The following is a 14,920-nucleotide window of genomic DNA, read 5'->3' as shown; positions in this document are numbered from 1 at the left end:
GGCATTTATAATACTATACATATGTGAATTTTAAAAACTTTAAAAAAAAAAACTTTTATTTAGCTTCATGGCAGTTACCTTATTTTTCTGCATTTTAAGTTGAATTAAAAAATGTTCTTGTGATTTCAGATCTCCATACAAATCGTGAGAAAATAGTGTAGTGCTGAATGATAATTGAATTATAACCAATTAACTCATTAGCACATTGACCATATTTTGTATCTAGTATAATAAGTGCTTTCTATCACAAAAGCATAATGATGCATTTATAGATTTCATTTTAGATGTACATTTAGGCATCTGTTGTGTCCAGTTTTTATAAGGGTTGTTCAAGCGAAAGTGCCACTACAGTTGGTTTGAGAAATCATTTAATTATATTAATATAAATTAGTATACAAAAGGAAGAAGTAATATAGATGCAACAGACAAAGTCACTTTGTAGGTTGAAACAAGTCCCAGTGGGCAGTGAGACAATGGATACCCTGGGGTGAATAAGCTCCAGGGTTGGTTGTGGAGCTAAATTTCAATGGCAGCTTGAACCTCATTATCATCAGCAAATCACCACCCCCTTCAGACATTTCTTGAGTGGACCAAAGATGAGGTAGTCCCACGATGAGAGGTCCGGGTTGTAATGGAGATGTTTGAGAAACTGTGAGCAGAATTGCCATTGCAATTTTTGGCAGTAACAGCCACATGAGATGAGCATGATCATGCAAGAGGACAGTATATGGCCGCATGACAGTATGCCATGTCGGTGGGACATTCTGTCTCAGTTTCTACAATGTGGCATGGTACATGGCAACAGTGGCCATTGTGGCGGTAGATAGCCATTCCAATAGTTGTCAAAGAAGATTGATCAATGCCAAAGAAGCATGTTAATGTGATCTTACCAGCTCTAGTGGACGTTTTCTTCGGCCGTGGGTTTGAAGTTATATCGGTTCCCATTTTATAGTACCGCATAAGGTATTGCATGGAAATAGACGTGATAAATCATCTGCTTCTCCGTCAAATGATGTGGCATCCATTGCACACAAACCTTGTGGTATCACACTTTTTCACACAGTATTGTGTGCACACATCCTATACTTATAAACATTTCCTCTGCTGTTTCTCGAGTGGTGATTCGCCGATTCATTTTCATGAGATGGTCCACATCTGTACCTACTTCCTGGGTGATCAACACATGTACTTGACCATGTCGTGGCCTGTCATCAGTACTGCTTCTTCCACTACGAAAATCCGTACAGCATCAGAATACCAATCTGCATTTCATACACTCCATGCCATACACATTTTGCATTTGACGATAGATTTCAGAAGCATTCGCATTTTCTACTGTTTAAAATTGCACAACCGCACATTGATGCCATTTGGAAGCATTCAAGATGTAAATGATGCCTTTTAACATGCTCCTACACTATTACACACACATCTGGTGGAATCTGATGATATCACATGCACTCTGCACCCTGCATAGGAGCATGGGCAGTCATCTTTCTCTTCAAATGGTGGAGTTATTACAGCAATGGCCAGTTTTCATTTGAGTGACCCTTATAGTATATCTGTAATCAGGTTTCTGCTATTCTACACATCCTGCAGATGCTCAATTAGGCTAAAATTTGCCAAATATGAAAGCATGACCTTATGTTTAAAAGGGGTTGTTGTGCTTCTCAAACTACTTCTACATGATTTAGGCTCTGTAACTTGATACTTTATCACTCAGCTGTGTCTTTTTTCAGGCCTAGGCAATGATATATAATGCGTTTGGGTTGTGAGCAGTTCATTACACCCTTTACCTTTTGATCCAGATGCATTAGAACATTTAAAACTTGTCTATAAAGCAAAATACTATATAACTAAATGAACCATTTGTAAAAACTGAGGATCATGCAAAATGGATCAAGTGTCTCATGCTATTGCAATCAAATATAAATCTATCCTGCTTAGTTCTGATTTAACCTGTTTCCAAAAGAGCATAACACTTTTATTCCAGTTTCAGTCTTAAAATGGAAGATTCCATAATTGTATTCTCAACTGAGCTTGATCAGGATATACCTCTTCATTTCATTTGTAACACAGTTTATGTTTTTACACCTCTTTCTGTAAAGAGAATATAAAGTTAATGCTTTCAGCGGCATAATACTTTTTATTTTGTATTATTTTAGTGGAACCTTTTAACCTTGTTTTACACATTTCCCAAGATATGCTGCAAGGCAACTCATTATCATCTATCAAAAATCTTAGCCATTAATAATATTTTATCATAACTTTGAAGCTATAACTTGGTTTAATATCATCTTTTTCAAAATTAAAATGTCGAAGTTTAAGATCATTTCCATTCTAGAAGTCTACACTAAGTTTGCTGTAAAAGAAATTTAAACAGCTACACTTTTCAGTTTTCAGAAAACTTTGAAAAAAAAAAAAAAAATCTGATTGCTATTTACTAACCACTAAAATTAAGAATTTTCAAATGAGATACATTCTGGTTTAGAAACAATAAAAACAATTCAGTTTAATAGCCATTCATGTTGAATTTCCTATTACTCTTATTTCAATTATGTTCACTTTAAGATTAAAATAAAAGTAATGAAAAAATATATTATAAAAAAATTGTGCAGCTGAACATAGATTAATTCAAAAAGTCATCCAGATCTGCATTCTATTTGAAATATGTTTTCTAATCTATTTTTCTATATAGTAACAATGTTTAATTAAAGTTGAGTGACTTAAAAATAATATACATACTTTTTAAGAAAAGGTTTTTACATATATAGCAGTACATATAGCACATGTCTATAGTCTATGCCATTGTTATAATTAATAAGTGATGTGCAGAACCACAGGTTATTTATCGCCACTACAAAAATTCTTTTAAAGCTCTGAGCATAAAGCTCAATAATTCAAAAAGAGGTTTAAAATGTTACATATAGATTTGTGAAGTTTTTGGAGACAATTACTTAACCCTCTGAAATTATTTTGGTTTCTAATTTTATTCGAGATTGCATCAATTTCCATTTTTTTTTAATAATAGGGATATCATAATTAATAACAAATGTGATAAAATGCCTATCAGATTTCGGAAGTGCTCATAATTCAGTATAAAACATTTAAAATAAACTTTATTTCAGTATTTCTATACATTAATATACTCTATAGATTCATATTTAACCTACCAGCATGCGTGCTTGGCAATTTTACATGAGTATGTGCACGTCATATTTTTTACATCCATTATTTTACGGTTTTTGGCATGGAAAACGACAGAAATGAGTGAATATTGATAATAAATTTGTTAAGAAATAAAATATTAACCTTATTATTGCAAAATACAAATGATATCACATTCAAATATAAGTAACTTGTTTTTATGTTAGTGAGATGGAAATACAATGATGTATTTTATTATAGAAAATTTTTAATTTATTTTTTAATAATTATATTTTAAAATCGATGCTAATTTTAATATTCATCAAAGGCAAATATAGACAAATAAAAAAGGAAAACACACTCACCTTGGTAGGAAAAAAAGTAAGTTTAGCATTACTTACTTCTGCAAGGAAATTTATTTCTTACTGATTAAAAAATGCACTTTAAACTAACTTTAATATTTTTATTTATTTCTAAAAAATAGAAATAAAAGACAATAAGGAATGGAAATCGCTATTATTCTCCCATCCAAAGGTTTCCTTGTGTTCCTTTTCCTCATGTGATAATTCTTGAACAATGAGAGCAACATCAGCTGGTTGCACATATTTTTTTGCCATGAAACCAATATAAAAATTACAGAGTCAAATGTATAAAAATTAAAGGTTGATCTTTGGATTATGGTAACTTGGCGATTTTTTGGCGAAAATTTGGCGACCAACTCTGCTACAGCAACCCTCTATTTTTTTCGCCGCCATTTTGTCTTCACGAAGTAAAGACATGTTTCTTTTTTTTTATTTATTTACTGAACACTTTTTCCAACAATCTACTAGCCGAATTACACTTATGCTAGAAATTTTATGTAACAAAACTGCTTAATCATGACAAATATTAACTGCAAAATTGGGAAAAGTGCACAATCGCAAACTCCTTGCGCGTTTTTCAGAATAGCACATACACATAAACCATTTACATGTCGACTTATTTTTACTTAAAAAAACATCCCAGAATTGCACAAAAATGGCATTGCACACACTCTTAACTTTATCCATCTATACTGCTTTTTTCTCATAAATTAGAAAAATTTCACAAAAGTTCATGAAAATTTTGTGAATCTTTAAATCCGGTAAAAAGAACATATATGAAATTGCCTGATCGCGAAAAAGTATATACCCTTTCCAAAGATGAACATTTCCACGTATAAAATAAATAAAATATCCAAAAACTTTTACCTCTAAATTATCTATTATATTATAAACGTCACCAACGAATTCACACCGCAAACATTACAAATGGTTACAAATACTTAGTGTCAAATATTTAAATTATTTCCATGCACGTTTACTTCAACTGAAACGTATACCAAATTCCTACAAACATAAAATTTACAAAATAACTATCATTTAATTAAAATATCACTAAACCAAGTACACGTCGACTATTTTTACTTAAAAAAAAATCTCAGAATTGCACAAAAATGGCATTGCGCACACTCTTCACTATATCCATGTACACTGCTTTTTTCTCATAAATTAGAAAAATTTCATGAAAACGCATGAAAATTTTGTGAATCTTTAAATCCGGTAAAAAGAACATATATGAAATTACCTGATCGCGAAAAAGTATATACCCTTTCCAAAGATGAACATTTCCACGTATAAAATAAATAAAATATCCAAAAACTTTTACCTCTAAATTATCTATTATATTATAAACGTCACCAACGAATTCACACCGCAAACGTTACAAATGGTTACAAATACTTAGTGTCAAATATTTAAATTATTTCCATGCACGTTTACTTCAACTGAAACGTATACCAAATTCCTACAAACATATAATTCACAAAATAACTATTATTTAATTAAAATATAATTAAATTCAAAAACACTACTTAAAATATAAATAAGCACATACATTAAATTAATAAAAATTAGCTTACAATCCTAATTACTTTAAACTAAATCATTGCTAATAACAATTTTCCAATAATACCATATTACTTTATTTACTCCTTACATTTAGAACAATGCATAAAAATAATATCCTCAAATAATTAAAAATACTAACCTAATCTTCTTCAGAATTTTGATTACGTGGCCGATAAGCTTTTCTTATTTCCTCCGCTAAATAAAAAGTAAGCGTATGTGTGCCTGTTTTAGGATCTTTAAAAATCATACTTATAGTTCACAGCAAGGTACCAGGTAAAATAAATAACTTAATAAAACATCTTTACTTCTATCTCGCACAACCTTAAAAAAACACTTATTACTGCCCCTTTCAATCCCACTAAATACCCATTTCGAATTCACTTTAGTTAGGGAAATGGTATCCAAAAATTAACCAACACTGTTTCACACAACACAGAATAAAGCTAAATACAAAATTTCCAGATTTTTTCCAGATTTCCCCCCTTTTCCGATTAAAGAACTGTAATTCGTCCATTAATGTCACATGACATATCTCATGATCTCTAATTTCCCTCACACAAAATAATGCGTAATCGGAACTGAGTACTTCTCACATTATTACCAAAGTCCTAGATAGTAACCTTTATTGCCTCCAAAATGTCGCCAAACTACCAGTTACCATATTCCAAAGATCAGCCAAATTAAAGTAATACATGGCAATTAATAATACAAAATTATAAAATATTTGAGAAAAAAATATTTTCCGAATTCACCCATGACAACGTGTGTGTCGTAACCTTTACGAAAAAGCTGCCACGTGACTTCCTTTTGGCACATTTCATGATGAGGGGAAGTATAGAAAGGAGGAATAGAAATGATTTCCAGACATTAATAACTATTATAGACTTCAGCTTTAATATATCAAAAATGTGCATTAAAAGCAGAATTTGTCGTAAATTTTGCGCATACACGCATGCTGAAAGGTTAACATCAGTCTGTTCTTACTAACATAATGCACTGCAGTTTCTTTAATGTTTTAAAAAGATGCACTTTAAAAAACTCTTTGAAAATCTGAAAGAATTCAGAATATGAGAATTAACTTCTTGATGACTTTTATAAGGTTTTATTAACCTAAGTTTTGTACCTTCATACACAGTCATTTGTTGTAATAAGAAGTTGCAGCTCTGCACTTCAACAAAATTGAAAACATTCTTAATAGCACCAACAACGCAAAATTCAAAATCGACTCTAAATTATTTTGGGGCCCATAATAGTATTTTCTAATTCAATAAAGGAAAAAAAACAACTCACGTATGTCTTTCTTTTTATTTGGAAGTATGCATTTATAGCTGGCATTATATTTGTTACAACATCTACGTAAATATTATAAAAAACTAACCAAACTGTAATGGAGATGATTTGAAAGTTCTATCACCAAAGCACTCTCCATTTTCTTTTGAACTATTCATAGTACTGTTGGTTTCAAATGCAGGAATTCTATTTTTCTGTCATCAAATTGAGTACCATTTGATGACAATTACCATTGGTTGTCATCAAATGGAATACCATTTGATGACAATCAATAAATTTCCAGAATATTTTTTGGAATGATAATGTTTTCTGCATTATCTAGTAATGAATGGTGGCGATTTCTTTGCATTAAAGGTTGGTACACTGGTCATGGAATGTCAACCTTTGTCGAAAGCATGGGCAAAAGTTTCTTTACATATAGTCAAAATGGATCTTAGTTCTTCCCGACATCTAAAACAACTCTGTTTATGTTTTTACATTTCACGTTTTGTTGCTGTCTTCTGCACACATCACTTTTCAAGTCAATGACTTTCTAATCTGTACTTATAAGAATACTTCCATTACAATTGTTAGATCAGCAAAACACATTGGTTATTTTCACTTTTATGTGAATATTTCAATCTAAAAAAGACCTGCCATCATAAGCAAGGGCTTTTTAGACCTTTTGAGTTTCAATATATTCAATTTTCCCAAAACCTTGTTAGAACTTTTAACATAAACAGGATAGGATATATAACAGAACTAATAAAGGGAATTAGAAGAGGGGAAACAACTGAACCTAGGAGTTGGAGAGGCTAATGCAAACCACATGATTTTGTTGGTATAACAAAAGAAGGGTAAAGTGTCATAAATTTAACCTTCTTTGTGTTTATACAAGGGGAGAATGAAGGTTAATATGGGAAGGAAGGTCAACAGCTATTTCTGGTTTGAGCACAGTCAGGAATAAAACCATCAAAGCTTTTAGCTTTTTTGGAATAAGGCTGTTTTGACCCATCACCAATCTACCCAGATGCTGAATAGATATTATTTGGATGCCTTCTTTTAAATATCCATCATTCAGTATGTTTGTTATTGGCAGCAAGACATCTTTCACTATCTATCTTTTTTAACAGCAAAATGTCAGATTATTAAACAGTTATTAGAAACAATGCATGCATAAATTTAATGGTTTTGTCATCTCTGATTTATTCTGTGGTTATTCATATTGTACTCCACTGTCGATTATCAGGTTGAACTGATCATCCTGGGAACTTTCTGCTGTATTTTAACACTTTTATCTTTTGTCCGAGTTCTGTGCTCAGATATAATTCAGGATAGATGAAAATTATTGTTAATAGTGTTTTTCTGTCTTTCAGGATAAATCATTCTCTCATTAGTAAAACATCAGAAATTATATTATGTTTATTATTGAATTAATATTGTCAAATCATGTTGGTGTCATGTGAATAATCATGTGTGTGTGTGTGTGTGTTTTGCTGGAAAAAAGATGTTTTAAAAATATTCCTTAATAATTGATATGCAAAAATCAATATATGTTTATATGTACATTTAGTAATTGAAGTTATATAATTTACAGAACTGTATGAATTTCACATATTTTTCTGTGATTAATAATAAATTAATTACATTTTGTTTTGAAAAAATTTTTGTTTCAATATTTTTTATTAAATTATTTTAATTTTATTAAAGGGAATGGAAAGCAGAATCAAATATTAATAATAAATAGCTTTTAAATAGATAATAGATACTTATTTTTCAATAAATTTTATTTTTGCCTATCAGTTGTAGAAAATTCAAAAAGCGGGAAACTGAAGTATTTTGCTTTGCTTTCGTCCTTGTCTTTGCTGTTTTCAAGTGTGAGTTGAATTGCTGAATGCCTAAGGATGGGCCTGTATGTACTAATTTTTGTAGAAATTTCCATACTTTTGAAATCCTCTGTTTTAGGTTTTTGTAGTGTCCCACAATTAATCAATTGTTATTTAATATATTTAAATCAAAATAATTAAAATGCTTGATACTTCATGTATATATAATATCATTATGTATTTATATAGTTTGTTTTGTCATAAGCAAAATCACAAACTAGTTAATAATTATCTTTTTAATTTGAAGTTATATTACTGAAATCATCATATTAAAATAGAATGCAAATTCAGTGTTTATCCCAAAATAAATAAATAAATATTGACCACTAAATAATGTATATGAGTTTTTAATCAATTTTTCACTGCAACATTTTAGTTGTATATTTATCTATTTATCCATTTTTTAGCAGTTATGTCCCAATTCAGGTTTTTCCTGTTGAAGTTTTTTTAACCGTTCAAGTAGCAGAGGGTTTTGCTGCAAAACTGTGAATCTCTCAAATTTTCTATGAGAATGAGATATTTTTTTTATTAAAATACCTCTTATATTTTATACCTGGAATCTTTATCTTTTAAAACACTGCTTTGATTTATTGGAAATATTTGAAGATGCATGTATAAACATCTATTTAAAGATGGCACAAAAAATATTCCAGGCCATAAATACTGCATAGGCCTTACTAGTCAGAGTGTTAAAATTTGCCCTATTTCAGGCTTTCTTGATGAAGTAAGAAAGAAGAGTTCCCATTTCAGCCTTTCCATTCAAAGTCAGCAATACATCCAAAAATGTGATCAGAAGTCTTGTTACTGTGAAATGATGTTACAGTGATACCCAACCTTTTAAGTCTTCAAGCAGTTAAGAATTTGGCTCCCAAACCCGAAACTTTCCAAGAAGGCCAATTGCTTTTTGATACCATTTTGACAATTCAGGCAATAATAGCATTCAGAAATATATGCTGTAAGGATTTCACATTTTCAGAAACGCGAAATCTGACAATGTATGCCACAGATTTTGTTTCAATATGAATGACGGAGATTAGCTGCATTGTTTTTGTGATAGTATGAAAAATGTATTTAAATTTATTTCGTTTTTAATCAAAATTCTGATCGGGCAACCTTATTTAGTAATAGCGGTAAATTTATAAAACTATTTCTTAATGAATTAACATTTTTGTTGTTTTTGTTAACTAAAATGGTCATATTTGTAATCATATATTTTCATGAAGTAATTCTTTAACGCGTGAAAAGTTATATGTTTATAAAGTTAAACATAAAGTTTTAACACAACATATCTTAACATAAAGTTTTTTATAGTTTATAAAGTTATATGATTTTTTTCACAAACTTTTTCCTTTTCCAAATTGATTTAACATTTCTCAATCATGAGAAATGTTAAATCAGTGGGCATGCACATACTTGTATTACAAGAGAACATTAGAGGTAGTAATAATCTAAATATTTATCATCGAGAGCTCCAATTGAAACCAATAACAAGTCATTGAAACTTTCAGTTTTGTAGAAATAACTATTATCTTATTTAACCTTATTTAGCATAACATAAATCAGATCTGATTTTGACGAAATCCAAGTTAGTATTATTTATCGAAATTTAACGTAGTAATATTTAGTATAATAATTGCACAGTAATATTTATAAATAATTGGTTTTGGTGACATCTTCTAAAATGTGTATGAACATATATACAATATGTTTATGTCTATATGCATTTTTTTATTTTTACAGCCATTGGTAATAGACATATATATCCAGATATAAAATTGTTTAAATGATACAGCTCCTTTTTTTGGTGGTGGGAGGGGGGTATTTTTAAATTTAAAAAGTCAGTTTGTAAAAATTCCAAGCTTTTAAGTTTAGTGAATATATGTACTATAAATTTGACCAATCTAATTAATTTCAAAATTTGAGAGATTTACCATCTTTTTCAACTTGCTTTGAGAGGTTACTTAACCTTTTAATAGCCATCAACTAGTTCAGGTCACATTCCAGTTATGCACCAACATAGGTGAAAACAGATATATTTTGCATTACAAATTTACGACTGACAGATAATATGCATGTTTGGGTAAAAGAATTGTTTAATCTTACAACTCCCAAGAGTTAAAAAAATAAATTAGAATAATTTGAAATTAATTTTTTTCTTTAATCATTCAATGATATTATTTTACAATTTATTTGTGTATAACTTTAGAATAATATGAAATTATTTTTTTCTTTAATCATTCAGTGATATTATTTTACGATTTATCTGTGTATAACATTTTTAACTTAAAAATTTATATAATTTAAACTAAAAAAAAATTCATTCAAATAATTTATAAATTTTCAAATGTTAAAAATGCATTAATAACAAACATTCTCGTGTGCTTTTTATTAGTTTAGAACCACAATCTAATAATCATGCAAAAAATTCATTAAATTAGAAATATTTTTAATTTATGCAAATAATGTACTTAGAAGTAAGATAGAGAGATGAATAAAGGTCATAATGCAGCATCAGTTCACTAAAGTCACCAATTATTTCACCAAAGCAGAACTGAAATATAGAGGGTGTTCACATATTTTTGTAGCAATTTTGATTTTCTCCATAAATTTAAATATTAATTTTAAAATACAAATGTGACTTGCATCAAATTGGAATAAGGTTTAATTATCATCATCAGCATTAAAAATATTCTTTTCTTTAAAATGTCGCTGAACTGTAAACAATAGATTGAAGGCTATATTTTGCGTTGTCCAAAGAGAAATACTCTTATTCAGTTAACAAAAAAAGATGTAAAAATCATGGTTTTAATATTTCTACATGTAAAATAAGTGACAACATTAATGTGAAAGGAAAGAAATGTCACATCTGATTGGGAAAAAGGCAAAAAATGGGTACCCGACAAAGGTGTATACAGCTCTTATTGAATCTAAAGTCGCATCTCATGTTTTAAAGGAAAATCCAGCCCCTCAAAAAACTATTGCAAAATCATTAAATATCTCTGTAGGAACTGTGAACAGAATCATTAAAATCTGATTTAAAGCTATTTAAAACAAAAAAACATGATGCTCATTACCTAACACCGAAACATGTTTCTCAGTGTGAAACTATGTACAGATTGCTATATGAAAATTATTTGGCAGGTGGAAAATGGAAATATATATTTACAATTGATGAGGCTTGGATATACTTATCAGAATGCAGTAGAAAAAGATCAATTTACTACTGAAAAAGAGGAGTAAAATATTTAATATCTTGTTTCAGAGAAAACAGGGAAAGTTTTTCTAAAAATTTTATGTTTATTACTAGATTTTCTTATAATGGAAAACTTAAAATAAGGAAAGTAGAATAAAATGTCAAAATTAATTTGGATTACTATCAGAAATATGTTTTAACACCTATTTTTAAAAAAGAAATTCCATCTCTTTATCGAAACAATCCTCACTGTGTTAAGTTCCATCAGGATAAGGCTCCAAGCCATACTTCTAAATCTAGTGCTCTATTTATTGAAAAAATTAGAAATGAAGCCAGAATTGAAACTATTCCCTTTAAATGCATCCTACCCAAGTCCCCTGATGTGTCTCCTATGAAGTACTGTGCATCTGGACTTTTAAAACAAGCTCTTTAGAAGTGGCATCGTAAAACATTGGATGGACTCCGGCAGATTGTGAAGGAGGAGTGGAATAAAATCAACTTTGATATTTTAAGAAAAGGATTTTTAACTTAGAAATCAAGATGTAATATGATAGTTCAACCAAAACGACTATCAGATTGAATATATTAGAAAATAAAATTTTAAGGTTTGTTTATATATAAATCTTTACAAAATCATTACAAAAATGTGTGAATACCCTCTGTAGAAAAGAATAAAAATAGCATTCCCCCTTTTCCTTTGTGTAATATTGCAAAAAAATGAAGCTAGAAATGGAACATTAGAAGGGAGAAAATAAGTATGACATTTATATTTTCTACCTTTCTAGCAAAATTTATAATAGTACCTCTAAATTGATGATTTAGTCAATTTTTAAGATTCCATGTAGATGCTGTGAAATGATTGGCTTTTCATTAGTGCAGTAAAGTAAGGTATCAGATGCAGAACAAAATAATCCACTTAAATGAAGCTTCTATGAATTTTTCTGCATTCCAAGTAAACTCATTGTTAAGCATCCTTTTCCAAACTTTTGATCATGTTATAGTGCAATACATGTGCATGTAATAATGCACTCCTTTTGTAATAATGGGATTGTAGTCTCAATAACTATAATGGTAAAAAAGAAATTAGCACCCAGTTTATAAACAGGATTGGCAAGCTTCTTACACAGTGGAAAAGAACTTTAAAAAAATAAATAATAAATAATTTTTAAAAAATAAATAAAAAACCTTATTTTGTGGGCATATTTTATGTTTATATTATTTTGTCTGTATTTTTTTATATATTAGTACCTATTTAACTAATTTAAATATTTTCATTTTCTATATAATTTAAAAATCCTGATTTGCATGTTTGCGATAGCCTTTCTTTGGTAACATATGTATATGTATTTTTGCATATTTACTGTGAAATCACTTTCACTTCTGTGAATTTAGATGTATTCCAAAATTGAGTTTTTGTTCATATCAAAATTATTTAGAAAAAAATTGAAAATAAAAATGGAAATGAAAACAAAAGCAAAAGAAATGGAAATAAAAAATGAAGAAAAATCAAATTAAAAAACTGAATTTTCATCATCATAAAAACTGTATAACAAAACAGTTTTTTTTTAATATTATTATTATTATTATTACATGCAATAACTTATTTTGAAATTTTGGCAATGAATGGATGAATTCAGAAAAGGAGAAAATTTGCTGTAATCCTGCTGAACTTTAATTTCAACTACAATACACTTCATATGAAATTTCAAAAATGATATCTACATTTCTTTGTACCATGAATGATTGTAAACTGTATTACGAATAACATCAGAGTAAAGTGAAATTTTAGAAATATTATATTCTCAGCAAGATTTAGATTTTTTTTTTGGGGGGGAGCGAAGAAATTCAGCCTAAAGGAATTGATTTTTACTCATTTAACAGTAATATATTTATATTCTATTCATATATAATAATTCAGTGTTGCTAACCATTTTAAATATTTTCATTGTATGTATGTTTAGCTTTATTTGTATGCTTGCAATAACTTTCTTTGGTTATGTGCAAATAAAAATAAATCAGTTTTATAATTTAATTTAATAAGAGTCTGTTAATTCCTCATTTTTAGTTTGGGTATTGCATCTCTCTTCTCTAAAAATAATGTTTGTGAACTGCACCATTACTAGATTAGTCTATGCCACAGAGCTTGTGTAATGTGGATGACATAATTAATTTTGAACCTGAACTTTGAACTAAAACCTTTATAACCTAAACCAAAAGCTTTCTCTTAACAGACTACCATATTGGATAAATGTGCACTTCATTTGTATCTCTGTTGCTGGATGCCATTTCACTGTGCTCTCTTCCTATCGCAATAGTATTAAATAATGTAAATGTTCTGGAAATAGGCACGATTAGAGTACCAAGTGAATTGTGGCCACAAAAGCATTCTATGCAATCAAAATTTCTCTTCAGTATGGATCTACGTGTTATGCCAAACAGCATTTGCTATGTTTTTTCTTTTATTCTCTCACAATGAAGCATCAAGTATCTATGCCATCAGTATTTCTGCATTTTTATGTCTCAGTGTTCCTACATCTGTACTTCTCAGTTTGTTTTTACTACACACACTCACATTTATATATATATATGTAGTATTTTAATGCATAGTAGGAATCTGGTACTTTAACATCTGGCTGTAGAGATGGTTGAGTGAAAAATGCAGTAAGAAGACATTGATAAAATTAATTTTGGCAAACCACCATCTTTACTTTTAGGCACATAAAAATTATTTCTTTGCAGACAATATTACTTTTCAATTATCGTTGAATACAATAAATTTTTATGTACACTGGTTTTAAAAGTATGGCCTAAGCATTTTGAACAGAGCAGCATAAGCGGCGCAAAGTTGTTTGCAGGGTAGAAGAGAAAGGATTGGCATAGTTGTTTTACAAAGAGTATTTATACCTAGTAGATGCAGAAAGTATTTGAAGCTATGATTGGTTAATTTTAGTTTTAGTTGCCTTTTTTAAGCAGCTTTATGTAACATGGAAAGATCTCAAATTTTGGAGAACAGATGGATTTAGGGGGGAGAATCCCAAATCTAGAATAGTTATGCCAATCATTCTTAAAGCAGCCATCATATTTTGTTATATCTTACACACACACTCATATATATAGTGTATGTATTTTTGTGTGCTTTTTATGAGATCTGCTGTGATATTTGAGAGTTTTTGAATTTTGAAACAATTTGGCTGTGACATTTGAGAGTTTAGTTGGATTTTGAAATAATTTCAGTTCCTAAAAGGAATAAAAATAAAATAATAAAATTTTATTCAGAAAGAATAGAAAACAGAATTGAGTTACATATGAAAATGCTGAATCTATATCATTAACATATTTTAAATGAATAAGTATTCTACTACACTTTTCAGTAGATTGTGTATGAAAAGTTATTTCATTACTTTGCATTTTATTACAAGATTAATAGAATATTTATTTTCATATGGAGTGCACCCGTTTCAGTGGCCCTATTTTGGGCGCATCTTTATTAATTTCTT

The 14,920-nt window shown here is 29.2% G+C and overlaps 1 protein-coding gene across 1 annotated transcript in view; it reads left to right on the top strand.

Moving 5' to 3' along the window:
• Positions 1-14,920, top strand: part of LOC118184766 (spermine oxidase) — a 48,233-nt gene that overhangs the window by 18,863 nt on the left and 14,450 nt on the right. The gene's annotated exons all lie outside the window — the stretch shown is intronic.

Source organism: Stegodyphus dumicola, chromosome 8 (genome assembly GCF_044657685.1).
Source record: "Stegodyphus dumicola isolate Sdum_Otavi_A_Nest chromosome 8, ASM4465768v1".
In the NCBI taxonomy this organism is placed as follows: domain Eukaryota; kingdom Metazoa; phylum Arthropoda; class Arachnida; order Araneae; family Eresidae; genus Stegodyphus; species Stegodyphus dumicola.
This window is presented reverse-complemented; position numbering and strand designations above follow the sequence as displayed.